Source organism: Coenobita brevimanus, chromosome 68 (assembly GCF_032717465.1).
Source record: "Coenobita brevimanus isolate Jiangsu-jjx chromosome 68, ASM3271746v2, whole genome shotgun sequence".
Lineage (NCBI taxonomy): Eukaryota > Metazoa > Arthropoda > Malacostraca > Decapoda > Coenobitidae > Coenobita > Coenobita brevimanus.
Genome location: NC_137021.1, coordinates 1,930,001 through 1,956,322, shown reverse-complemented (window position 1 = coordinate 1,956,322; position 26,322 = coordinate 1,930,001). Strand labels below are relative to the sequence as shown.

At 42.1% G+C, this 26,322-nt stretch overlaps 1 protein-coding gene across 1 annotated transcript in view; it reads left to right on the top strand.

Moving 5' to 3' along the window:
- The window catches only part of LOC145405802 (stromal interaction molecule homolog), a 105,010-nt gene that overhangs the window by 435 nt on the left and 78,253 nt on the right, over positions 1-26,322 (top strand). The window lies entirely within an intron of this gene.

Sequence of the window (26,322 nt, the reverse complement as noted above, 5' to 3'; positions counted from 1 at the left end):
ACCTTCATTTAGTTAGGAATGCTCACTTAGTTTTGGTAACAGATTATTTCAGTTTTTGAGGTGAGCTGCACTCAGTTATCATGAGTGCTTAGTTAAAGTTTTGATAATTCAGGTTATTTTGATTTGGGATTAGTTACCATTTGCTTGTATGCTGTAAACTTTAATAAGTTGATGTTCTTCATTGCATAGTTTTAGAGAGTTAAATGCAAGTTTTCAGGATAGTTCAAGTTATTTCTATTTTTGATGCATATTTAGTTACCGTTTGCTCATGTGCTGTAGCCTGTGAAATGATTTAATTTATAGCCTAGTGCAGCAGCTTACCCTGAAATTTTGAACTGGTTAGAACACCCTAGGCAGAGTAACAGTCTTGCATTGATTTAATCCCCAAGGGGTGACAGGTGGTTTTTCTGTCCTGTAATGCATGTAGGAAAGGGGCCTTATGTACCCTTAAATATAGGCTACCAGGATACAGTAGTCTATCCACATGCCCCTACACCCTAAGGAAGATTAAATGGGATTGCCTGTTACAGCACTGTGTTATATACTGTACACTAATATGTTGGAATCCAGGGAGCCAGAACCCCCCTTTTTAATATATACAGTATATATATATATATATATATATATATATATATATATATATATATATATATATATATATTAGGGTGTTAGGCTATAGATAGAGAGATAGATATATATCTATCTATCTATTGCCAGACGCCTCAATCCCGTTTGGGGTGGCCACAAACAAATCGCCTCTACGTCGCCCTGTCCCCCGCCATTTCATTGCCCTGCTCCCAACTCACACACCCCTCTTTCATATACCTCTCCACCCCATCCCTCCATCTCATCCTCGGCCTTCCTCTCCCTCTTCCCTCCTCCACCTCACTCACATACACTCTCTTCGTCAGCCTCTCACCCTCCATCCTCTCCACATGGCCAAACCACCTCAGTGTGTTCCTCATAACACTTCCTATCACATCCACATCCACACCACAAGGCTCCTTTATATCCTCATTCGTCAGCCTGTCTCTCCATGTGACTCCACAGGCTCCTCTTAAATAACTCATTTCCACTGCTCTCACTCTTGACTTGTGTCCTTCCAACAACGTCCAAGCTTCACTTCCATACGTTAGAGTTGGTATCACAATACTGTCATCTAGTAACTTTTTCACTTCCATGCTCACTTCCCTGTTTATCACTGCTTTCAAAGAACCAGCAACCTTTCTTCCCTGCTGTACCCTTTCAAGCACTTCACCCTCCAAACCTCCATCCTTACTCATCACACTACCCAAGTACTTAAACGTACTCACATTTTCCAATTCCTCACCATCCAACCTCGCTGTACATTCACTGACTTCACCTATCTCAAAGACCATCACTTTACTCTTCCCTACATTCACCTTTAGATTCCGTTTCTTACACACTCTCCCAAACACAGATATATATACTGGTATATATTTTTTGCAACAGGTGTTGAGTGAAATATGTATTTAGAATCTTTTGTGTATGAGTTAGACTATATTTTGGAAATGGGTTGTTTATGGTTGCAAAATACCGTGCTGTACACCGTTAATGCATGTACAGTTTAAATTATAGTGCATTGTTAGTGTAAATCAGTTTTAAAAAGTTCTATACGCTCCCCGGTAACAAATGTTGGATCGACACTTTGTTAAGCCGGGACTGTACTGTTGATTCTGTTAATATGTGGAAATTCTGCTAGTGTAGGACAAGGCACTTATTCAGACAATATAATAAAAATCCTCTTTCCAAACTTATGACCACATCAGTCACCGATTGATTTGTATATGCATGGGTGGAAGATATGTACACCACTGTCAGATAAGTTCTATATTGCTAGATACCTTGAAGCCAGTAGCAATGACCATAAATGATTCACCTCTATGCCACCCTATCCTCCACCATCAGGCAACCCTCTCTCCAGTTCACACTTCCCTCTCCCATACACCTCTCTGCCCCATCCTTCCATCTCAGTCTCCCCCTTTCCCTTCTTTCCACCCCCTCACTTTCATACATACCCCTGTTCAGTCTCACAGTCTCTGTCCTCTCCATGTGGCCTGTCTTATTACCTATACACCTGTACTTGTAGCTATCTGGCCTCTAGAGTATGGTTGGTCTCTTCATAGCAGTATTAGCAGAATACTGTAGAATCTTCTGGCAGTAAGAATTATATAATCATTATAATTAAGAAGTTGTGATTGTACTGAAAAGGTTCAAGCTACAGTATAGTTCTTATGGTATTAAATTTGATAACAGAACTTTAGCTACTTTAACTCTGGTACCAGTAATCAGACCGTACCAGATAGTAATAGATAGGTTGAGGTTGTGTTCAGATCAGAGGGAACAAATCCACAACTAGCCCCCCCCCCAAAAAAAAAAAACTAGGCCTATCAGTTTTTGGTGTGTGTGTGTGTGTGTGTGTGTGTGTGTGTGTGTGTGTGTGTAATTTACGCAGATAGGAGGAGGATGGAGTAATTGTTAGCTACTGTAGAGAGAAAAGAGAGGTAAGAGGTAAAGGAAGAGGAAAGTGGATCGAATGAGGAGGGTAGCTTAAGACAGGGGTGCAAGGTGAAATGAGAATAAGCCTACGAGAAAGAGAGAAGACGGGAGCAGTAGGTAGAAAATTAGGAGGAAGTAAGGGTGTGTCAGCAAGAATATAAGGAGGGAGAATGACAGTACCGGTGGTAGTAGTATGTATAAGTAAGAAGGGAAGGAAATGGTAAGAGAATAGGAATGAAAGAGAAGAATGAGAAAAAAGGAAGGTATGGTGACCCGAGGACCAAAAGAAAGAATGGCAGCTGAAGAAATATAAGAAAGAAGGGAAGATATGGCAGCAGAATGGGGGATTGGAAAGAAGAAAGAGGAGAATGAGACAGATGAGAAATGTAAGGAGAAAGGGGAAGCGATAACAATGGGAGTACAGTACGAGGATCGAGGATAGAGGAAAATTTTGGCAACAGAATAGGAACTTTGGAGAGCATGAGAAGGAATGGGAGAGGAGAATGCATAGGAAGGAAGGAAGGAAGGGAAGAGAGGAAGGAAAGTAAGCTAACAGTGTGTCGTTGGAGAGCATGAAAAGGAGAGTGGGGAATGTGTACCGGTAGGAAGGGAGTACGACGGCAGGGAATGGGAGGAGGGAAAGGTGGGGGCGAAGGAAAGAAGGAGGAAAGGGAGGAGGTGAAGGAAGGAAGGAGGTAAGGAGGGAGGGAGGAAAGGTACTGTAGGTGGAGGGAGGTGGGGGGGGGTAAGTTGGCAAGAGCTAGGGACCACCACGTGGATTTACCCCGCTTTAGGAGAAGTGCCAAACCTCTCCTTCCACTTTCCTCACGCTTCATTCTTCCCACCTCCTCCTCCTCCCTTTTTTTTTCCCTCTCCCAGTCTCCTTAGTTTTTTCTTCTCCTTTCTGTCTTCTGTTCCTCCACTTTCCGCCCGTTTTATTCTTTTCTTATCCTCTCCCTCCACCCTCTCCCTGTCTTGTCATCTTACTTTCTTCTGTCTTCCTTCTTCTTTTCCTACACATTCCTCACTCTTTATTTTTCCTCCTCCTCTTCCTCCTTCTCCTCCTCCTCCTCCTCCTTTTTCATCTCCCTGTCTCTTTAGTATTTTCGTCAGGTCTTCCTTCACTTTTCTTCTCCATTTTTTTATTTTTTTCTCCCTTTTCCCCTTCCTTTTCCCTCTCACCTTCTTACTTTCAATTTAGTACATCATTCTTGTTTTCTCCCCAGTTTCCATCTTCCATATCTCGTTGTCATCATTCAGCCTTCCTCTCTTGTTCCCTTGCAATTATTTCTTCTTTCACTCCTTTGCCTTTCTTCTCTGATATATTTGTTTCTCTCTCTCTCTCTCTCTCTCTCTTTGGCAGTGACCCTCCCTCCCATCTTGTACTGCTGTAGTTAATTCCCCATGTCCTTGATTTTTTTTCTCTCTCTCTCTGGTATGGTACGTATATATACCCGGTATTCCCTTTCCAACACCTCCTTCCTCCTCCCTTCCACTTCTTCATCTCCTCCACTTCTTATCACCGCGTCCACTTCTGCTTCATCCCTTCCAGTTTTACCTCATCCCCTCCACTTCTCTTCCCTGCCCTCCTCCACTTCTGCCTCCTACTCTCCACTTCGCCCTTATCCTCTTCAATGCTCGTCCCTCACCCTCTCCACTCTGCCTCATCCCCTCCACTTTTCCTCATTCCTTTTCCCTGTCCCCTATTCCCTCTCCTTTCCCCCCTCTTCCGTCCCCCCTCCCTCTTCTCCCATCTCCCTCTTCCTCTCCTCTTATCTCCTCCCTCTCCTCCCATCTCCCTCGCCCTCTCCCTTTCCCTCACCTCCCATCTCCCTCTCCCTTTTCACTCCTCCCATCTCCTTCTGCCCCTCCTCCCATCTCCCTTTCCCTCTTTCTCTTTTCCCTCTCCCCCTCCCTCTCCTTATCTGCTACCCTTGTCGTTTTCATCACCTCTTCTTTTATTTCACTTCACTGTTATGGGTCCATATTCATAAAGTTTCTCGAGCGGAAGTTGTGATTATCGTTTTATTTATTTTTTATACCGGTATGGGTACTGTTTTCTTCTTCAGTCATACAGTCACTTTACAGTTCAAACGAAGGTGGTTGAAAAAAAATTGGGGGGGATTTCATTTAAGTGTTACCGATTATCAATTTGTGTTTTATCCTCTGTACTGTTTTTTTTTTTTTTTTTTTGGGGGGGGGAGCATCGTTTCTTTTTACTAACCAGCATGTAAAAAAAAAAAAAAAGAGGAGGAGGAGGAGGAGGAGGAGGAAGGGAAGGACCGAAGAAGGATAAGAGGGGGGAAGAGGGAGAAAACCACAATGCATTGTTGTGGTGTTGGTCACGGGGTGGGTTGGAGTCTGAGTAGGGGTTGAAGGGATGGAAGGAAAGGAGGAAGATGGAAGAAACGAAGGAGGAAGAGTTAGAGGGATGGACGGGAAGGAGGAAGATGGAAGAAATGATGGAGGGGGTTAGAGGGATGGAAGGGAAGGAGGAAGATGGAAGAAACGAAGGAGAGAGTTAGAAGGATGGACAGGAAGGAGGAAGATGGAAGAAACGAAGAAGGAGGGGTCAGAGGGATGGCAGGGGAGGAGGAAGATGGAAGAAACGAAGGAGGAGGGGTTAGAGGGATGGAAGGGAAGGAGGAAGATGGAAGAAACGAAGGAGGAGGGGTTAGAGGGATGGAAGGGAAGGAGGAAGATGGAAGAAACGAAGGAGGAGGGGTTAGAGGGATGGAAGGGAGGGAGGAAGATGGAAAAAAACGAAGGAGGAGGGAGGTAGAGAAGGAGAGTGGTAGAGAGTGGATGGAAGGAAAGAAAGAAGGAAGGACGGAAGATAGATTGAAAAAGTGGAAGAGGGGGAAGTTAGACAAGGAAAGGATAGAGAGTTGATAGAAGGAAAGAACGGAAGGTAAATTGAAGAAGCAGAATAAGAAATTAAAGAATGAAAGGGATAATGAGGTAAGGGAGGGATGAAGGATGTAAGGACTGAAGGTAGATTTAAGAAGAGAGAAAGAAGGAGCAGAGGGTAAAGTGAAGAAATAAAGGAGGGAATGAAAGAAGGAACGGAACAGGGATGGTATATACCGTACAAAGAAAGATGGTAGAAGAAGAAAGGAATGAGGGAGGAAATTGAGTCAGGGAGGAAAAAAAAAAAATGCATTTGTCTTGAGTATATTACTCATGATTAAGTGTGATAGCTGCACCCCAAATCGAGAGAGAGAGAGAGAGAGAGAGAGAGAGAGAGAGAGAGAGAGAGAGAGAGAGAGTAGTTCAAGCACCTTCTTATTGTGAGATAATCTAAATGAGATGGCATTTTCCTGCCTCCACAAACGTATCTTGCAATCGTGTGTGTGTGTGTGTGTGTGTGTGTGTGTGTGTGTGTGTGTGTGTGTGTGTGTGTGTGTGTGTGTTCGCACGTTACCTGATTGTTCTTACCTAATTGAATTATTTATAGGAATGAGTCAAGCTCGTACTGTCCCATGTATTAAACTATATTTTTCCCACTTATCCTTAAAAATATGAATAGTTTTGGCACACAATTTCATTATGTGCATTCCACTGATCAATTGCCCTATTGTGTGTGTGTGTGTGTGTGTGTGTGTGAGAGAGAGAGAGAGAGAGAGACTATCACTCCAAGCACCTCATTTCCTAATAAGATACCGCTAATCAGACCGGAGAGAGCGCACCCATTTTCCCTTATCATCGCCTCACAGCCATATCGCGTAATCGCATTGTCTTCGATACACAACAAGCTGGCCGAGATAATGTGGAGACTTCCCCTCGTTCGTCTCTGGTTGGAATTTGTTGCTCTGTCTACTTCACCGCCAGCCAAGGTCACTACAGTCCAACACTTTTAAGCGATGAAGTGTTGGCTGTCAAGTGAAATGTTGGATGGGAAAGAGACACAGGTTAGAGCTTGAATTCCTTTATTTTCCCTAACATTTTGGGCAGGACACAGAGGAAGCCCGAAACGTTAGAGAAAGCAAAGAATTCAAGCTCTAACCTGTATCTTTCTCCCACCCAACGCTTCCACTTGTAATGGGTCATCTACATATGTTGGCTCTCCAGTTGTTTTACCTTATGTTGGACTAGATTTTCGTCCCTTTCTAGCCAATTTCACGTAGCTCAGTGGCAGAAAAAGGCAGTTCTTTGACACGGCATTTTTCCCCTCTCCTCCAGTCCAAGTAACTGGTAATGGTTGTATTGAGCCCGGCCCCCCTTTCTCCTCTCCCATAAAACAGAAGGAGAGGGCATGAGCTCTCCTGTGAATGAAATCGTGTGTCGTCAGCAAGAATAAAAATATTATCAGCAACCCCCCAACCCACGTAGACACCACGTCGCCTCTCAAACACATCTCCGGCTCACCCACCCTCCTCCTTTACACCCAAGTAGCACTAAGTTTTTGTTTTGGGTTTTTCTTTTTGGTGTTATCAATGAGGGCTTTTTCTGGTGTTTCCTTGTCCTTGATCGGTATGATTACACTCAGTTTTAGGATGGGTTAGGACAGGTTAATTGGGTTAGCCTATGGTATATTAACTCAAGTCCTCACCCTTCATTTTTCATATTTTGGAAACTGATGAGATACATGATAGACTAAATTAATATATTGACTCAAAAGTCCTACCGGCAAGATTCGCCTTTCTCACATTTTCGGAATCGGAGAGGGCATATGGCGAAATTTAAGAACCTCAATACGATAACGTCTTCATTTTATTCATGGTATCTCCAGACGATTATATTCAGCTCAAGAGGATTTAAGAATAGGAGGGATTAAACACACCTTTGCCTCTTCACTAGTAGAGCATGGTAAGATAGCAGTATAGGAGCGAAAAAATATTAAAAATACGTTTGAAGGGGGTAATATACCTACCGCAGCTCAAAGTAAAGAAGGAATTGTTTTGACTATGAACTCTGTATGTGCATGTGTATGTGTGTGTGTGTGTGTGTGTGTGTGTGTGTGTGTGTGTGTATGCTGTTGAATTGTGGAATTATATTGCCTCGTTTTGTTACATCATTTAGAGTTATGAGCGTTGCGTGTTTGTGCATTTTCTTGCCTTGTTTGGTACTGGGGAGGTCTGACTTCACCCCTGCCGCCTTGAACCAATTTTTAAAGCTACATTCTTACTATCTCTAGGTGATTTTGAGATCAGGAGAGATTTTCCTAACTGGATGGGTTTGATACAGCCTTCATTAACCCTCTCAATACTCTGGGGCTCTATAAAGTTGGACAAAATCGTCTGGTGGTAGCAGAGATGAAATGTAATGGATGGTTTATATTTCAAGGGCTTACTGTAGGTCGTTTTTTTTGTTTTTTTTTCATTGTGATTAGAGTTACATCAGAAAGCGTCAGTTGCGGATCCTCGTATCTTGGTAACGCTATCTAATTAGTATGTGTTGAGGGTGGTGGAGGGCTGAGATATAATGGATAAGTTTAGTGGCAACTCCCCGTCACATCTCAGATTTGTGTTTGTTGGAATAAGAACTAGAGAAGGGGAAGATTCTGTTCCGTGTTCTTCCTTTTTCCTTCTTGCATTAAAACACACACACACACACACACACACACACACATATACACAGCAACCAAGATGGTCCCCAGTCTGACAGACCTGTCATACAGAGAGAGGCTGGAAAAACTGGATTTGCCTTCGTTAGAGGAAAGGAGAAAGAGGGGAGACATGATTGCGGTGTTCAGGACCATGGTGGGAGTAGATAAAATTGACAAAGAAGATCTGTTTGTATGGGATAAGAGAGCAACAAGAGGACATGGAATGAAATTGAAAAAGTCAAGCTGCTTGAAGGATATCAAGAAATATAGCTTTCCTTACAGAAGTATAGACTTATGGAATAGCCTGGACAAAGAGATCGTCCAGTCTAAAAACTTAAACGAGTTTAAAGTTAAATTCGACTTATTGAGAAACAGCGACGGAAACCCACGAGCATAGTACATTCCGTGTATATCACAATTAGGTATATTCTTAAATATTTAGAACGACTCAGACAAAGAGGTGGTGCATGAGAAAAACATTCATGTGTGTAAAGGTAGACTTGATAAATGTGGATATGGAGACAGGACAACACGAGCATTGCTCAATTCCTGTATACTACAAATAGGTAAATAGGTAAATACACACACACACACACACACACACACACACACACACACACACACACACACACACACACAGAACAAGCAACATGGGAAGATTCTCCGTTTGCCTTGTCTTTCCTGCAAAACCAAACCTTACCATAACCTGGTTAAAATCCTCCACTTGCTTTGCCATTCCTTAAAAGAATAAGAAAAAAATAACGTACTTTGTCTTTCCTGTAAAACCAAACCTTACCATAACCTGGTTAAAATCCTCTACTTGCTTTGCCATTCCTTAAAAGAAAAAGAAAAAAATAACGTACTTTGTCTTTCCTGTAAAAAATATTCTGTAGTTACGAGGGGCAGGTGAGTTTGTGAATCCTAGGGCGTATTCTCGTGCGGTTAGGAAGCTTACTAACACCTCTTCCTTACCGGTTTATTTGTGATTCAGCTCCTTTATCATATTCTTGTGTGTTATTCATGCAATCTATGTTGACGTTAAAAAGATATAAAAAGCAAAAAGGAGGACATTAATGAGCAGATTGGAAAATAAATCGCAAAGGAAAACGTCCTTGGGAGCTTGCCTATCCGACGAGTATACGGCCCCACTGTTGGGTTGAGGAGGGTGATGTAAAGTTTTAGCTGGGGTTACATCACAAGGCACTGGTTGACTTGTGTTAGGACTGGTGCTGCTGGGGGAAAAAAAAAAAATCTCATACTTTTTCTTTCCCGTAAAAATATTGTATAGTTACGAGAGGCAGTTGAAGAGTTTGTGAATCCTGGTAGACGAGTGTGATGTCAAGTTTTTGCTGGGGTTACGTCATGAGGTTGGTTGGCGTGTGGTAAGGCCGGTGCTGCTTATTAGTGCGGTGTTGGGGGCCCTTTCATAGACTTCCCACACTGATGACAAAGGACACATTATTACTCTGTTGGTTTTGGTCGTAAAATATTGTTTGAATAGTTTTTGTTCTGTCTGTCTGTCTGTCAGTCTGTATCTGTCTGTCTCTGTAGCTAGCCATCTGTGTCTGTCTGCCTGTAGGCTACCTGTGCCTGTCAGTCTATCTGTCGTCCATCTGGCTATCTTTCTCAGTTAATTAGTCTGTCTATCAACCCTGTCTAGATCTATGTGTCTGTCTGCACACTGTTAACACACACCTATGTACCGGTAGCCAGTGCGCAATAGTGTGCTTTCTCTAATGGCCTAATACAGTAATCATATAGGCTATTGTTCTCGTTATCATTCTTCATGGCAAAACGATATGGTACTTGTAACTGACTTAGAATACCGTACTAAGAACAGCCAGACATATGGTACGAAACATATTAAGTAACTTTATTTTACTGTGAGTGAATATCTGGTACTATACATCGTCCGTCATAATCATCGCCATTATTCTTTGATTTGCATTAGAAAACAGTGATTGAAATATTGAAAATTGTCTCTCTCATTAACACTTTCTCTGTACGTTATGTGTAGTCCTTGATCGATGCTAGAAGAGAAGAGGAAAGTGTTATAAGTACACGAGAGCCCGTGTGTGTGTGTGTGTGTGTGTGTGTGTGTGTGTGTGTGTGTGTGTGTGTGTGTAAGTGTGGACGTGATGTGAGTGTGTGTGTGTGTGTGTGTGTGTGTAGGTGTGGGTGTGTGTGTGGGTGTGGGTGTGGGTGTGGACGTGATGTGTATGTGTGTGTGTGTGTGTGTGTGTGTGTGGCCTCATCTAACAAATACCATGAATAATTAATCAGGTGAGTGGAATACCTCGGACGAACTAGCCTCCACCAGATCCAGTCCAGTTTATCCAACCATTAATTTCTTATATAACCATCTGTATTTCATTAGATCTGTGCTTCAGTCCCTTCACTACGGTGGGTAGTGTCTCGTTGCACATTTTTATCATTTCCTCATTTCTCTAACAACATTGTCTTCTGCCTTCCCTTTTTTTCATACCTCTCTGCCAGCGTTGTGTCCTGCCTTCCCTATTTCTCATCCCTTTCTGCCAGCGTTGTGTCCTGCCTTCCCTATTTCTCATTCCTCTCTGCCAACATTGTGTCCTGCCTTCCCTATTTCTCATCCCTCTCTGCCAACATTGTGTCCTGCCTTCCCTATTTCTCATTCCTCTCTGCCAACGTTGTATCCTGACTTCTCTATTTCTCATCTCTCTCTGCCAACATTGTGTCCTACCTTCCATATTTGTCATTGCTGTCTGCCAGCATTGTGTCCTGTCTTCTGTATTTCCACATTCCTCTCCCAGCATTGTTTCTGCCTTCCATAGGCCTATTTCTGTTTACTACCCAAGCGACAGAACGTATCCATCCGTCTCATATTCTTGTGTTGTGTGATTCACAGGGAGTTAAGACACCGTGCATCTTTAGCTAATTCCCAGCATTCCTTGTTGTGCATATAAAAAAAGAAAAGAGAAAAATAATCTATTTTAGATCATATCCACCTTGCCCAGCAGTGGGCCACATATATCGGTATTGTAACTCATGGTGACAAAGTGATTGTCTGTATTTATTGATTAGTTTATATACTCAGTCTCATAGTACGTGTTAATTTGGGGGAAATAATAAAAAAAAAAAATGCTGGTATACTTTCCTCCATATATACAGCTCAAGGGCACTGTGGGTGCAAAACTCACATGTAAGCATACTCACATACAGGCTCCCATGACTCACAATCAGCTGAATAAAAACGTTTGTTGATGAGAAAACAAAGCTACAAGTACCCCGAACTTGAAAGGGTGTAATGGTACCATGTGACTCACCCTCAGCTGAATGAAAACGTTTTGAGTTGACAGGAAACGAGCGTTAAAACTGTCCTGGACTTGAAAGGGTTGATGGTAATAATATTAAGAGAGTCGCCTACTCGTATGACTCACCTGTCCTAACTGAATAGAATCGTTTGACGTCAACAAGAAGATACTGGAGTTCCATCTTCATTCCTTTACCTACCATAGTATAACTTTTTTTTTTTTTTTTTTTTTCTCTGTCGGAACTTGGCCCCTCTTAGCATGAAATTTAACAAACGTTGATTAAGAGGTAGGAACGAATCTCCATGGATACTAGCCAAATCCATTCTCCAGCCCGACTACACTTGGCCATATACTGAACTGAAAAGGGTTAAGGATTTTTGCCACATGAAAACAGACCGAGTACCTGCGCTAAAAGTCAGTCATTACCTGTATATATAATGAATGAAAGGTAAATATTGATCCTGCATGAGAGAGATTCATTATTAAGATTAAAAACTACTTGAAAATTCACCGTTCTTATGATCAGACGAAGCCCAGTTAGTGGTCAATATTCTTGCATAACACCAGTGAATGTCCGCTTATCATTTAAGTTCAAGCATTACATTTTAACGTTTTATCTCGTTACATTTTTCTGTGTTATCTCGTCACTGATTGCCGCATTGAAAGGGACCGCGGCGTAAATAGGTTGTGTCATTAGCATCATCATCTGTGTGTGTGTGTGTGTGTGTGTGTGTGTGTGTGTGTGTGTGTGTGTGTGTGTGTGTGTGTGTGTGTGTGTGTGTGTAAGATCGTGTAAGAGCGTGTTGACATGTCTTAAGAATATGATAAGCAAAGGAGGCTACCCCATCGTTAGGTGAGATAAAGCCCGTAAACTGTGCCATTGCCTGATACCACACGCATCCACTCACTCAAACCCACTCAATCTACTCACCCAGGCCGCCTTCTTCAAGACATTCGGAGGCTTAACAACAGACTTTTCAAGTTAATAAACCAGGCCGCAGTAGGGGATCCATACTTGACCCGGCCTGTTGTTTGCATGACCTCGTTTATTGATATCTGTAGTGGAAGATAACGTGGACATCTGGCTGTGTGCGATGGTGTTTTAGGTTAGGGGTAGTGGTAGTAGTAGTAGTAGTAGTAGTAGACATGATGATGATGGTGATTGATGATAGAACTATTAGTAGTAGTAGTAGTGATGATGATAGTAGTAGTAGTAGTGGTAGTTGTTGTTGTTGTTGATGCTGTTGTAGGTACAGGTTTACCGGAAGCGCGAACCCAATGGCCTGAAGGTTGAGGTTGCCCTCTTGCAGTTCACCATCCTTCTTTTGGTAGGTTGAGAGAGAGTAGGAGACCGGGCAGTGGAGCGGCATGGTTATATCCGTGCCACCACGTGAAGGCATTCCTTCCAGCATCGTCATCTCCATCTCAGAGGGGCTTAACAATACATTCAGGCTAACCTTCCCAACTATAATTATTCATTTATATATAGCCGTAAAGTTGCCATCTCTCTATCTTGAATGCTGAGCTGTGACAAGAGATTAAAACAAGAATACGGTGTTAACCACCAAAGAAGTGCCATGAAAAGGATGTACAGCCGAAGCATCGTCTTATTCTGCCACTGAGCTTTGAGAAATAAGCTGGAAAAGGATAAAAATGAAGGACAAGTTAAGGTGAAAGAACTATAAGAGAGTAAACAAGATCCACACCACCTCTGCTGTACTCGTCTCACTTTAACTTGGGCCAGATTTTCGTCCTTTGGCAATATATTTCACGTAGCTCAGTGGCAGAAAAAATAATACTGCACTACATCCTTTCCAGAGCACATATTCGTGACTAGCATCGTGTTCTGTTGCTAATCTATTGCCACAGTTCAGTATGAAGAAAGAGAGATGGCAATGTTAGGCCAAGTTGGAGTAAAAGGAGTATGGTGAAGGTGTTTTTGAAGGATTTATATATTTCGTCTAGTTTGAAAAGTCTAATAAGGTAAATAAACTAGTACAAAGGCGGCAGGAATAAAATGGAAAATAAGTTACGGGAGGTAAGGAGTTACGGTTCGATTAATCTGAGTGGAACACGAGGTCAAGGAGTTGGTAGATACGTGAAGTGGCATTGAAGTGAGAAAAAACATAGCACAGAATACTACTTACCTGAATAATAATAATAATAATAATAGTGATAATAATAATAATAATAATAACAGCAGTAACAGTAATTGTGATGATGATGATGCTACTACCACTACCACTACTACTACTACTACTACTACTACTACTACTGTCGCGGCGAGTGGGAAATGAATAAATTGTGCAAAATAGACATGAAATTCGCTGACTGAGCCGTCCATGGAGCACACAAATCAACCGGCGGAGGAAAAGAGGGGCGTTATATATGGACCACCCTGTATACCCCTGTTTCCCGCAGCACAGTGGCTTAAAAAGACAATACTGGTGCTCGGCATTTTCCACAGCACTTTTTCGTGACTAGTGCTGCATTCTAGTGTCAGTCTTCTGTTATACCTCAACACTTAAGATGGAGAGATGTCAGTTTTAGGCCAAGTTAGAGTAAAAACAGTATAGAAATTAGAGTATAACAATTATGTAGATGTGGAAGTGAAGAAAACAGATACTACGGCTCTACATCCTTGCCATAGCTCTTCTTCGTGACTAGTACCATATTCCGGTGTTAATCTTGTAACTTTAAAGATGGAGAGATGTAAATTGTATGCCAAATTAGCACGAAAAAAAAGTACAGAAATGATAGAGGGAGGTGGTGAAGGAAAATGACAATACTACGGCTCTGCATCCACTCCATAGCGCCTCTTCGTGACTAGTACCATATTCTGAAGATGAATAACTGTTGATTTTAGGCGGAATGAAAGTGAAAAGAGTATAGAAATGATAAAGGGGGGTGTTGAAATGAAAAAAAAAAAAAAAAGATGTTACAGCGGCTCAACATCCTCTCCATAGCACTTCATCGTGACTAGTACCCTTTTCTGAAGATGGGCAGATGTTGATTTTAGGCCAGGTGAATGTGAAAAGTGTACAGAAATGATAAAAGGAGGTGTTGAAGTGATGAACAAAGGTTACAAAGGAGTCATGTTACGTTATTCTTCTCATAGAGGTATGCAAGGTCGAGCTCATGCCTCTCACTCTCTCCTACTGCTTTTATCCCCCCCTTCTCTCTCTCTCTCTCTCTCTCTCTCTCTCTCTCTCTCTCTCTCACACACACACACACACACACACACACACAGAGGGGAAACAGACATCCGTCGTTTACGTGTAAGCCTAGACGCACAGTCACGAATTTTCCCAAGCATATGTACACATGTGCGCGCATATGTAAGTTAGCAACAGAAAGAGAGAGAGAGAGAGAGAGAGAGAGAGAGAGAGAGAGAGAGAGAGATGATGATGATGATGATGATGATGGCGATGGCTGTTCATCGTTCTTTCTTGATTAAATGCTAAGTCAGTCATATAAGTAAGTCCGTCAGGTATTTTTAATTAGTCACTTAGTTTAGTTAACCCAGGTGAGTCAGTACGCTCCGTTAGTTAGTTCAACAAGTTAGGCGGTTCATTTAGTTAGGCCAGCCAGTAACTTCATTTAAGTCAGTCAGTCAGCTAAGTTAAATAAATCAGTCAATTGAGTTACGTCATTGCCAGCGAGGATAGTCAGTCAGTCATTTGGATCAGTCAGTTCAGTAAAATCAGTCACTTAAATCACACAGTCAGTCAGTTAAATCAGTCAGTTCAGTGAGTCAGAGGGCAGTGAGTCATGCCGGTATCCTCTCAGTGTTAGGAAGGAGAATTGCAGTTTCATTTTCTTGCGCCATTTTGGTTGGGTTTTACTAACTAGGTCACTAATGGAGTGTATGACCGCTTATTTTTAGTTCAGCCTGATTTGAGGGTGTGTGTGATTAGATGTGTGTGTGTTGGGTAGTTACAGGTGGGTAGAGTTAGGTTTATCATCATCATTATCATCATCATTATCTTTCAGTCCATTATCTTCTTAACTTATCATCATCGTCTTCATCTGTCAGTCCATCATCTATTTCAACTCATCACCATCAACAACAACAACACTCTTCCGTCATCATCATCATCATCATCATCATCATTATCATCATCATCTTTCAGTCCATTATCTTCTTAACTCATCATCATCGTCTTCATCTGTCAGTCCATCATCTTTTTAAACTCATCACCATCAACAACAACAACAACTCTCTTCCATCATCATCATCATCATCATCAACAACAACAGCAGCAGCAGCATTATATTCCAACAAACTCCAGATAGTTTCATTTAGCTGAGAGATAGTGTTGGCTCCTGTGTGTGTGTGTGTGTGTGTGGTCTTTACTTACACATTCATCTCCTTTTTGCCTGGGAAAACCCGCTGAGCTGCATATTATATTTTCAAGTACTGTTATTTGTTTGGGTGGGGCCCGAGGACTCTTACCTTGCACGAGTGGACTGATAAGGATGCAGAGGAACGTATAAACACTGGAGATTGTATTTATGCGTAGACTCTGGCCAAGGTTTTGTGACTATGCATAGATACAGGTGATGATTGTGTGTATGCATAGATACTGGCAGAGATTAGACGCTGGCGGTGATCGTGTGTATACATATTCACTGGCGCCAGAATTAGATCTTTGATAGGAAACCAAAGCCTGTATTCTCGTCGGTTAGGAATGAGGAAGCACCACAGCAGCTTTACGTAAGCGATTTATTTTGTGTATTATTCCGTACTCTCCTCTTCTGTGTTACATAAATCCCTCCAATATCGCCAATTTTTTGCCAGAAGTCATCCATAACAAGTGCATTTACGTGAGTGAGAGGGATGCCAAGAGGGATTACCTGAGAATAATCCTGCTTGGAGGGCATTATTCTAGGGTTCGTTAGCCTAGGGTAACGGAGGGGCCCGGGGACGGGTATTGTTTTTACTCGGTTTGTCTGTCTGTCTGTTAAAAACTTACGCGAAAACCACTGGTGCGATTTTGACTAAAATTACAGGGATGATGGGCTATGACCTGATCACCCGATTAAATTTTGGGCCATGGGCCAAGGCCTAGGCCATAGGCCCCCAAATGTAAAATGTAAAAATAGTTTTTTCGCCCTAACTCCTTTCAAATGCATCATATACTGTACAGGTAGACATGAAACGAAAACCTAAAGGTGCATCTTTCAGATCTTCTTTCTGTAACATGCCTCATTACATCAGGGGGGTCACCCCTTAGCGGTAGTGGGGTCAATATCAGGTGGGTCGGGCATAAAATTTCAAATGGGCATAAAATCCTCAATTTTCATTCAATTTACTCCAAATCTGAGATGTGACATTTTTGACTAGGAATCCTGTTGTGTTTATACGTCAGCACTAAAATAACTGCCGAGGACGGGTTTGCTGTGTCCGGCACTGCTTCTTGTTTTGTTGGCTGGGCTCTTGAGAGTGGAATGTGTTTGAGTGGGTTCATAGTGTCTCCTCTTACTCAGTCATGTTCTGATTGAGGCACATTTGCAGTAGTTTTGTCAGTTGCCTTAGTGCGTGCAACCCCTTCTGTCTGATGACGTGTTTATTTTTTGTTTGCCCCTGACAGACGATCCTGCTCGGCTTCAGATTTTTGTAATGAAAGGGTTAATGAGGTCTGTATCTAGCCGATCCAGTTCGAAAAGTCTCTCCAGAGTTTAATATAGGGTAACTCTGGAGATTGCTAGAGTAATGTGTAAAAGTCTTAGTATTAAAAGGGTTAATGGAACAACATGATTGGTTCTGGACTAAGGAACTGGGTTAGTGTGACAGGCACGGGTGATGCAGCAACTTCTATCCGGCTTCTACCGGCTCGACCTGCAGGGACCTTGGCTGGATTATAACAGTACTGCTACCCAGTGTTGTTTCTTTGCCTCACTGTACACTTAACAAAAAAGTATTGATTTCGTGAGATTTCTTTAACATGCCAATGAATATATGAACATTGTTGTGGATAAGGGAACACTGAATGGTATCTTAGTGTCCTCTCCTTGCTGCTATCCAGACATCCAGTGGTAGTTTGAGATGGGACAAGCATCCACCAGTGCGTTACGTCTCGCACACTGTAAACTGCTGTAAACAACCGCATCATTATAGGAGAGGTGTCCCTGAACTAAAAAGGAAACGTATAACAGTACTGTGTGTGTGTGTGTGTGTGTGTGTGTGTGTGTGTGTGTGTGTGTGTGTGTGTGTGTGTGTTAACTTCCAAAATTATATAACAAAGTAGACTATAAAGGGTATTAGCACTATAACGCAAATCAGAACCATCAAGCTGTTTTCTATTGTCTTCAGCTGGTACCGCAGTAGGAGGAACTACAGTAAACTCTTCACAATAACCTGACCTAAAATTGTGGTCCCCTCGTTTTCAAACCCTGAGCAGTAACCCCCCCCCAAAAAAAAAAAAAAAAAAAAAGAAAAGAAAATGACGCTAGTCATGATTCAGTCCTATGGAGAGGAAGGAACTGTCTTTTTCCGCCTCTGAGCTACATAAAATTCGCAACAAAAGAGCAACAGTCTGAACCAAGTTCAGGTGAAGAGGGTATAGTATGTCAGTGGTCAACCAAGCTCTAAACATCTGACCTATGTTGTAGTCTTAAGTCACACAGGAGGCTTCGTAATACCTCTTCCTCAGCCATTTGTTCTGCGTATTACACCTGAACAGCCTCCTTATTTGCTCTACGAGTATCGACACGCTTTGCATCACAGACATACAAGAGGATATCGAGGAGTAACGTGCAGAACAGATCCCTGAGTAAACGATGCTACGAGGCGTCCAAACGTCACTCAGCATCCAACCCTTATCCGGCGACAGTGTGTATATTGGCAACCTTGCAGCAGTCACCGCTCCAGACAACACCGCAGACGCGCCACATCTTCCGCTGCTCCTTCTGATGTTTTTTTGGTTAGGTGCTTAAAGAAACGGTCTGTTGTTTGTAAGGACGCGACTTCGATCCTAGACTGCGGCAGGGAACAGTTCGATTATTTGAAATTTGTTAGGACAGACTACATGTTTTCCACAAGACCTATGGCCATGTCATAAAAACACCCACTCTAATATCACTCTATCAGGCATGAGTGTGTCCAAGCATGGATTCAGTATGAAGGGTGAATATCAGTGCCGAAGTGGTAGCATGTGATGGTGAGAGAGACAAATCAGAGGACTGCTGGGGTTAAGGGAATAGACTGCCAAGTTTATTCCCATATTCACACACACACACACACACACACACACACACACACACACACACACACACACACACACACACACACACACACACACACACACACACACACACGCACACAACGTCTAAAAATCGTCTCAAGATGAATAAAATCGTCTGGTAGCCACAAGAATAAAGTGCAGAAATACGTCACAGAATAAATCAGATAATGACAGTTGCTACAATACAAAGAACCCCCTATTATTATGATTGACGTTATAAGCGTCTTGGCTTTATCGTCTCTCTGCACGCCAATTGATTTATGGGTATTCGTTCTCTCTTTCTCTCTCTCTCTCTCTCTCTCTCTCTCTCTCTCTCTCTCTCTCTCTCAACAAGAACAAACGACGATGATGTTATCTTTACCTCCTGAGCCAATATTATTGTTGTGAAACTGAGAGAGAGAGAAGAGAGAGAGAGAAGAGAGAGAGAGAGAGAGAGAGAGAGAGAGAGAGAGAGAGAGAGAGAGAGAGAGAGAGAGGTCATTGGCCAAAGATGCACCACTCGTCTTAAGGTACCGTATTCACGTCCTGTTTGCCTTTTATCTCACGTTCCCTTCGCCTTCATTAAGCCTACTTTTATCACTTATCAACGAGTAGGACCAGGTGTGTGTGTGTGTGTGTGTGTGTGTGTGTGTGTGTGTGTGTGTGTGTGTGTGCGTGTGTGTGTGTGTGTGTGTGTGTGTGTGTGTGTGTGTGTGTGTGTGATGTACCGTACAGCATGTGTGAGGTGAAAGTCATTGTAAAAGACCGAGTGAAGCAAATATCCATAAAATTATTAAGAAAAAAGAAGAAAACAAAATTCCTTAAAAATCCTCATCCATTACGGCCTTGCATCATTATCCTTATCCTCATCAGGTTCAGGAGTAGTATGGAGACTGTAAGAGAACCATTGCCACCATTCCAGAAAAAAGGAATTAAATTTTTTGCACAGTTTGGAAGGTGTGTGGAAAAAAAATGAATAATTGAAGGCAGGTGCACCAGGGTAATTAGTGGACTTACCTGTTGGCTTGGCTTGTCCTTTGAGCTTGTGTATACCTGAAAGTCACCTGTTGGACCGTTGCGTAATTGGAGCCAGGCTGTCTCCGGGGATGTATCGTGTGGTCTGAGGAATTTCTTGGAGTCAGTTCTTCTATACTGTACTGTGCCGCTTTTACTCTAACTTGGCCCAGCTACTCGTCCTTTTGCAGCTTATTCCACTATACATACCTGTGTGGCAGAAAGAGACAATGCTACCGCTCTACATCCTTGCCATAGCACTCCTTTGTGTCTCAGCGTTAGTCTATTCTTACAACTCAGCATTCAAAATGGAGACATGGTAATTTTAGGCCAAGTTAGGATAAAACGAATATAGTTTATTTGTACGTTGCCCAGTTTGGCTCCAAGTAGGATGATGTCTTTTTTTTTTCTTTATTGTATTTCTGCCTCCATAATTTATATGAAGCCTCCTCGTATCGAAATACTCGTAAAATCGTATAGCAGTAAGTAAAATTAAATAAACAGATAATTAATTAATAAATGAATCATAAACGTAGGTGCTATAATGCGCAAATCAGTGTAGTCATCAAAGGGCGAGGTGCCAGGGAGCCTCCAAAGCCCACGAGAACACGGCCTCCTGGCAGAATACATCGCAAGGAGAGAGAGAGAGAGAGAGAGAGAGGGTTTTGTGGTATGTGGAGTGTGTGTGTGTGTGTGTGTGTGTGTGTGTGTGTGTGTGTGTGTTCTTACCTAATTGTATCTTTACAGGAATGAGTCAAGCTCGTACTGTCCCGTGTCTTAAACCATATTTATCATACATATCCTTAAAATTGTGAATTGTTTTGGCACACACTATTTCATTCAGTAGTGCATTCCACTGATCAATTGCTCTATTTGGGAAACTATATTTCCTTACGTCTTTATCACCTCTCTTCTTATGCAGTTTTTTGCAGAGTCCTCTTGCTGATGCTTCCCCATAGGTTAAGTAATCATTTATGTCTATTTTCTCCTTCCCTGATATGCATTTATATAGCATAATCATGTCACCTCTTTTCCTTCTCTCCTGTAGTGTTGGTAGATTCAGTTTATTTAGTCTTTCTTCGTAGCTTAGATCCCTTAAGCTTGGTACCCATCTTGTAGCGGCCCTTTGAACTTTTTCAATATGTCTGTGTGTGTGTGTGTGTGTGTGTGTGTGTGTGTGTGTGTGTGTGTGTGTGTGTGTGTGGCCAGGGAGCCTCCAAAGCCCCTTATCGCCAAGGACGGGGTGCCAGGGAGCCTCCAAAGCCCATGAGAATAGGAGTTGTCACTGTGTCCATCGTATAACCACTGATAACGAGTAAATCACCGCTACTGAATCATGTCCACTTCACTCCACTCGAGTAAGGAAATGTCTGAGTGCTGAGCCGGGGATAGAGGGATTTTCCACTACACCCTCCAGCGCCAAGACGTTTTCTCTTTGTCTTCCTGCTTCCGTCAGACGATTTTATTAAGCGTGAGACCTTTTTTGGTGGAGTTGGTGGTTTGTCTTTATCAGTTTTTTTTCTGTCTATTTATATCTGTCAATTTGTCTATATTTCTTTCTCACGTTTTATCTTTTTCTTCCTCCCAAATACTCTTCGTCAGTTTCGCACCATTCCTTTACTTCTTCACCAGTTCCCTTCAGTCTTGGCATACTTGATCCTCGGGCAAATACCTCTAGACGCCTTTTTCATTTAATTTTACATCATTTAGGGATTTTAAAGGGTTTATGGAGTCAAAGGTCAAGGCATAAACTTTGAGACCCATTGTTCCTGTATGTCCATTTATCATCATGACATTTTGTACAGAAGTATGCCAGTGTTCTATAACTGTGTGAAGAGAATCATGCATTGCCACCATTATATATACGATTATTACTACACAGTTGTCACTATATGATTTAATTCAGGTTAGGTTTAATGCTGTTGGTGTTAGGTTAGGCTAATACGTACCATGTGTGTGGCGGTAGTAAGTATGGATTAATTTTGATGCTCCACACGTCTCTAATGAGCAGTGGGTCTTATCCGAAGTGGCCTTGAAGATATCGTAACACTTCTTTCCCTGCGATTTATTTTGTACATTGCACATTAATACCTTCATGTGTGTTATTTATGCAAACTGCGTCAATATGAGAACGATTTAAGTTACGTGTAAAAAAAAGTGTTTAACTGTAAGTAGTGATCACCTCAGTATCTTCCCCCTTTTTATGCAAACTTTCTCGATTATAAAAGAGATCTAAGTTATATGGATGCTTAGGTGTAGCATGCAGAATAAATCGCTCAGAAACAGATGCACAGGCCTTAAAGTACGCACATATATTCGTCTGTCCGGGTTAGCTGTAGGGGTTTAATCAGTACAAAGTGTGTGGTGGCAGCAAGGATAAGTTAGTTAAGGTTTGGCCACGTCTTGAATGGGCTAAAAGTAGATATTGTTGTTTGTCTCACCTGGCTGCCCCCCCACTTTACATCTCTTCCCCTCCCTTTCTCTCCCTTTCTCTCCCTCCTCCCTGTCTTCCTCCTCCCCTTCTCTCCCCCTCCTCCCGTCTGGCCGTGAGCCGTGACCTCCCGTAGCCCAGGTTGGTGTGGAGGTGTTGCGACCCCCTGCTGTTTCACGCTTGCCAACACAGACACGCACTACATACCTACACACACGGACACGCACATATGTACCTACACACGCACGCACATACATACCTACACACACAGAGACACGCACACATGTACCAACACACACGCACATACATACTTACACATACAGACACGCACATATGTATCTACACACACACACAAACACACACGCACACACCTATTCACACACACACACACACACACACACACACACACACACACACACACACACACACACACACACACACACACACACACACACACACACACAGTTACCGCAGTCACATGCCGGTACACGCAGTTATATACACACATACCTACACACGCATGCACACACACGTACATTTGAATACACATGTACACTTTCACATAGATACATATACATACACATCGTAGATACGGATACATACGTGGGAAGTACTACACCGGAAATGACGTGTAGTTTTCTCTGTTCATCAGAGTTTCGTACTAGACCCCTCTGACGATGGGTCTTGTGTACTTAGCAGTGGTAAACACAAAGAACTTAAACCATTAGTATATCACGTTGTATATTAAACGTTTCGGACTAGGGTGCTCGGAGGATGGGCTGTGTGCTGACCGAAACGTTGGGGGAACGTTATTATATAGCTTTATATAGCAAACGTTTTGGACTAGGCTGCTCAAAGGATGGGGTGTGTGTATGTAGAAACATTAGACACAAAGAACTTACCATAGCTCATTATTAGATCAGTTTATATATCAAACGTTTCTGACTCCTGTGAGGATGTGCTGTGTGTAGACAGAAACGTTAGAGGACCAAAGAACAACGCATTTTTGTTTCGATTTGTATGTCAAACGTTTCTTACCTCTCTGAGCATGGGCTGTATATAGGCAGGAACGTTAGGGAAACAAAGAACTTAACTTCTTTTTGTATTTATTTATATCGCCAACGTTTGTGGCTTCACTGATGATGGGCTGTGCATCGGCCGAAATGTTTGGAGATACACAGACCTTAACTCACTGCTATTTCAAAAGACCAGTATTATTTGGTTTGGCCGTTCATGATGGGGTCAGCTTGACTCCTGCTAACACCATATAATAGAATGAGTCATAGGAGCTTGAGAATGTTGTTAGTCACCATTAACCCTCTCTTGGACGGGTTAACTGTAGTACTCCATTGCAGCTAACACCAGACGATTTCATTTAGCTGGGACTGAGTCATAGAAGGCTGAGAGTAATATAGCCTTATTTTTCCTATTAAGATACATTTGGTAGCACATACAAGCAACTCCCAGTGTCATACATATTTTTGTCTCCTAAGAACTACCGGTATGCCGTTTTTACTATAACTTGGCCCAGATTTTCGTCTTTATGCAGCATATTTCACGCAGCTTAGCGGCAGAAAGACAATGCTACGTCTCTACATCCTTTCCATTAACTTCTGTGTGACTAGCATCATATTTTGATGTTAATCTATTGTTACAATCAGTATTCAGGATGGAGGGGGGGCAATTTTAGACCAAGTTCGAGTGAAAAGAGTATAGTCATTTCCCGTTACTCACGCCTCCACAGGCCTCTTGTATTCCTGTAGCCTGTACTTGAACTCCGGCAATGCGTCAAATCAGCAGTTAGTAAGTCATTTTGTTAATTATAAGGTTGGACCCCCTGAGATTAACCAGTTCACATGGGGAGGGATCTCGGATGCTGAAAAAAATCATCTGGCGGCACAAAATAAATAGGTAAATAAGTAAATAGACAAATATATAAGTAAATAAACAAACAGACAAATAAGTAAATAAATAAAATAGAACTGAGAGAGAGATGGAATTTTTTAAACCCATCATTGCGATGGGTCTGCCCTAATGTGATGAAGGTTCGTATCTTGATTGGCCCAGGATTGCGTAGTACCTCTTCCATGGTGATTTATTTTGCGTATTACACCTTCACTTTCTTCTTCTTGTTATTTTAAGGTGTTAATATTGACATAGTTGGCACAGGTATCGGTAATGAGGATATTTTGTGATAAACAGAGTAAGTCGCTAAGGACGATGTGGTGCGAAATTCTCCCCTCTTAGAATAAACCTCCAACTGCCTTGTTAAAAAGAAAAACAAAGAAAAATGCTACGAAGAAAACGTCATCATAGTGAAGGACTTAAAAATTAGTTACATTTAATCTCTCCATTTTGAAAAATCTTCTGTAAGCTAAATAAAATTCGCTTGAAAATTGCAAGAATAAAAACAAAATCCATGGTTCCGATAGGGTGAGATAAAAATATTGGTTTTCACGTGCAGTACCAGAAGTCCATGGTTACAAAATATTTCCCATTGTTTACTTTCATGGCAGTTTTTTTTTTTAATTACCAAATATAAAATTGTAAAATATACCCGAGGATATTGAAGGCTGAGGAATAAAAAAAAAATCGTGAAGCGATCAGAAATAAGAGCTTCGATTTTCCTGTTGCCCCAGAAACGCATGGTTACCAAATCTTTCCACTTGTTTTCTTTCCCAGCGATAAATGCTTTTCGTAATGCTTGAAGATTAAGTGGTCAGATGTACCTGAGGAAACTGATAAGGGATGAGATAAAAGGCCCTGGTTATCCGGCTGCAGCGACTGATTTGTGATGCAGGTACTCCTGCTGGGGGCGCCCTCCTTATCGGCTGAAGTAGGTGTCTCCTTAAATTTGGGTCTCGTGACAGTTCTCGTCTTCATCTACCTTGGATACATATTTATAAACTCTCTTAGGCTTAACCATTTAACTCTGATGTATTTTTTAATTTCATGACTTCTCTCATCTGCCCTGGATACACACTTACAAACCATCTTAAATTTTGATTAACCCTTTCACTTTGATGACTTTTTATTTCCTTTCATTCTTTTTAACTTGACCATTTCACTCAGGTGACGTATTTTCCATTTCATTCTCCTTTGTCATTCTTGTCAGCTAAACCACTTCACTATGACGTATACATTTTCCTCATTTTTCATTCGTTTCAGCTTAACCTTTCTTTCTGTATATAAAATTCCTACCTCCAGATTTTTCGAAATGAAAAGAGTATATATATCCATCGCCTACTCCCTGCTCCTTACAAGAGGTGGTCCCCAATGTGACTCTAATTGTCTGGAGGTAGGAAGAATGTCCCAGTAAAATGCGACACCGGATTGAAGGGGTTAAGATGTGATAGAAAGCTTTAGGAGAAATACATTGGGGTGGTCTGGCCATGTGGAGAGGATAGAGTGAGAGACTGACTAGGAGAGTGTATGTGAGTGAGGTGGAAGGGGGGGGAGAGGTAGGGGGAAGACCGAGGATGAGATGCAGGGTTGGAGTGGAGAGGTATGTGAGAGAGAGGGGTGTAGATTCGGGGGAGGGCAGCGAAATGGCAAGGAACAAGGCGACATGCATGGAGGCGATGTGATTGTGGCCACCCCATACGGGATTAAGTCGTCTGGCTATACTGTAGACAGATAGACAGAAGATGTATTTGACACTTTGGCTGTGTTTGGTGCATCTTGGTATTTAATGCAAACTAAAAGCAGAGGATTTTGTTTTAGTGAGAGAAATTCTGGCAGTCGGAGGCTTCAGAAACCATTTCGTCACACTGTTTTTGGTATTAATATGCATAGAACTATTTTTAGGCTGACATGATGCGATTTGTTTAGCCGAGAGAAATCGTATCTGGCTCTTACTTATTCTTTAGTCGTATACTGATGCCAGACAAACAGGAGTGAATATTGCAGTGAAAAATTACGAGGCTGCGGACAGGGCTGCATGGAGGCGATTTGTTTGTGACCACCGCATACAGGATTAAGGTGTCTGGCTATAGGTACATAGAAGACAACATGTTTCAATACCAGGTAGTAAATTTCTGAGGACTTCTGCATGTAGAGGTGTATGGTATGTAGGAGGACTGCTGGGCCTTGATAGCAAGCTGTAAAGCCTATGCCCAGAGTCGGACACATAAAAAAAAACACACACACACACACACACAGGTTAAAATACATACAGTCTTTAGTTCCCAATTTAGCGTGAAGGTCTTGGTCTGTAGGTGAAGATAGGAACATAAGCAAGGATTCGTATGCATAACTTAACCTGGAGAAGATTTGTAAATATTCCTTCTAGTG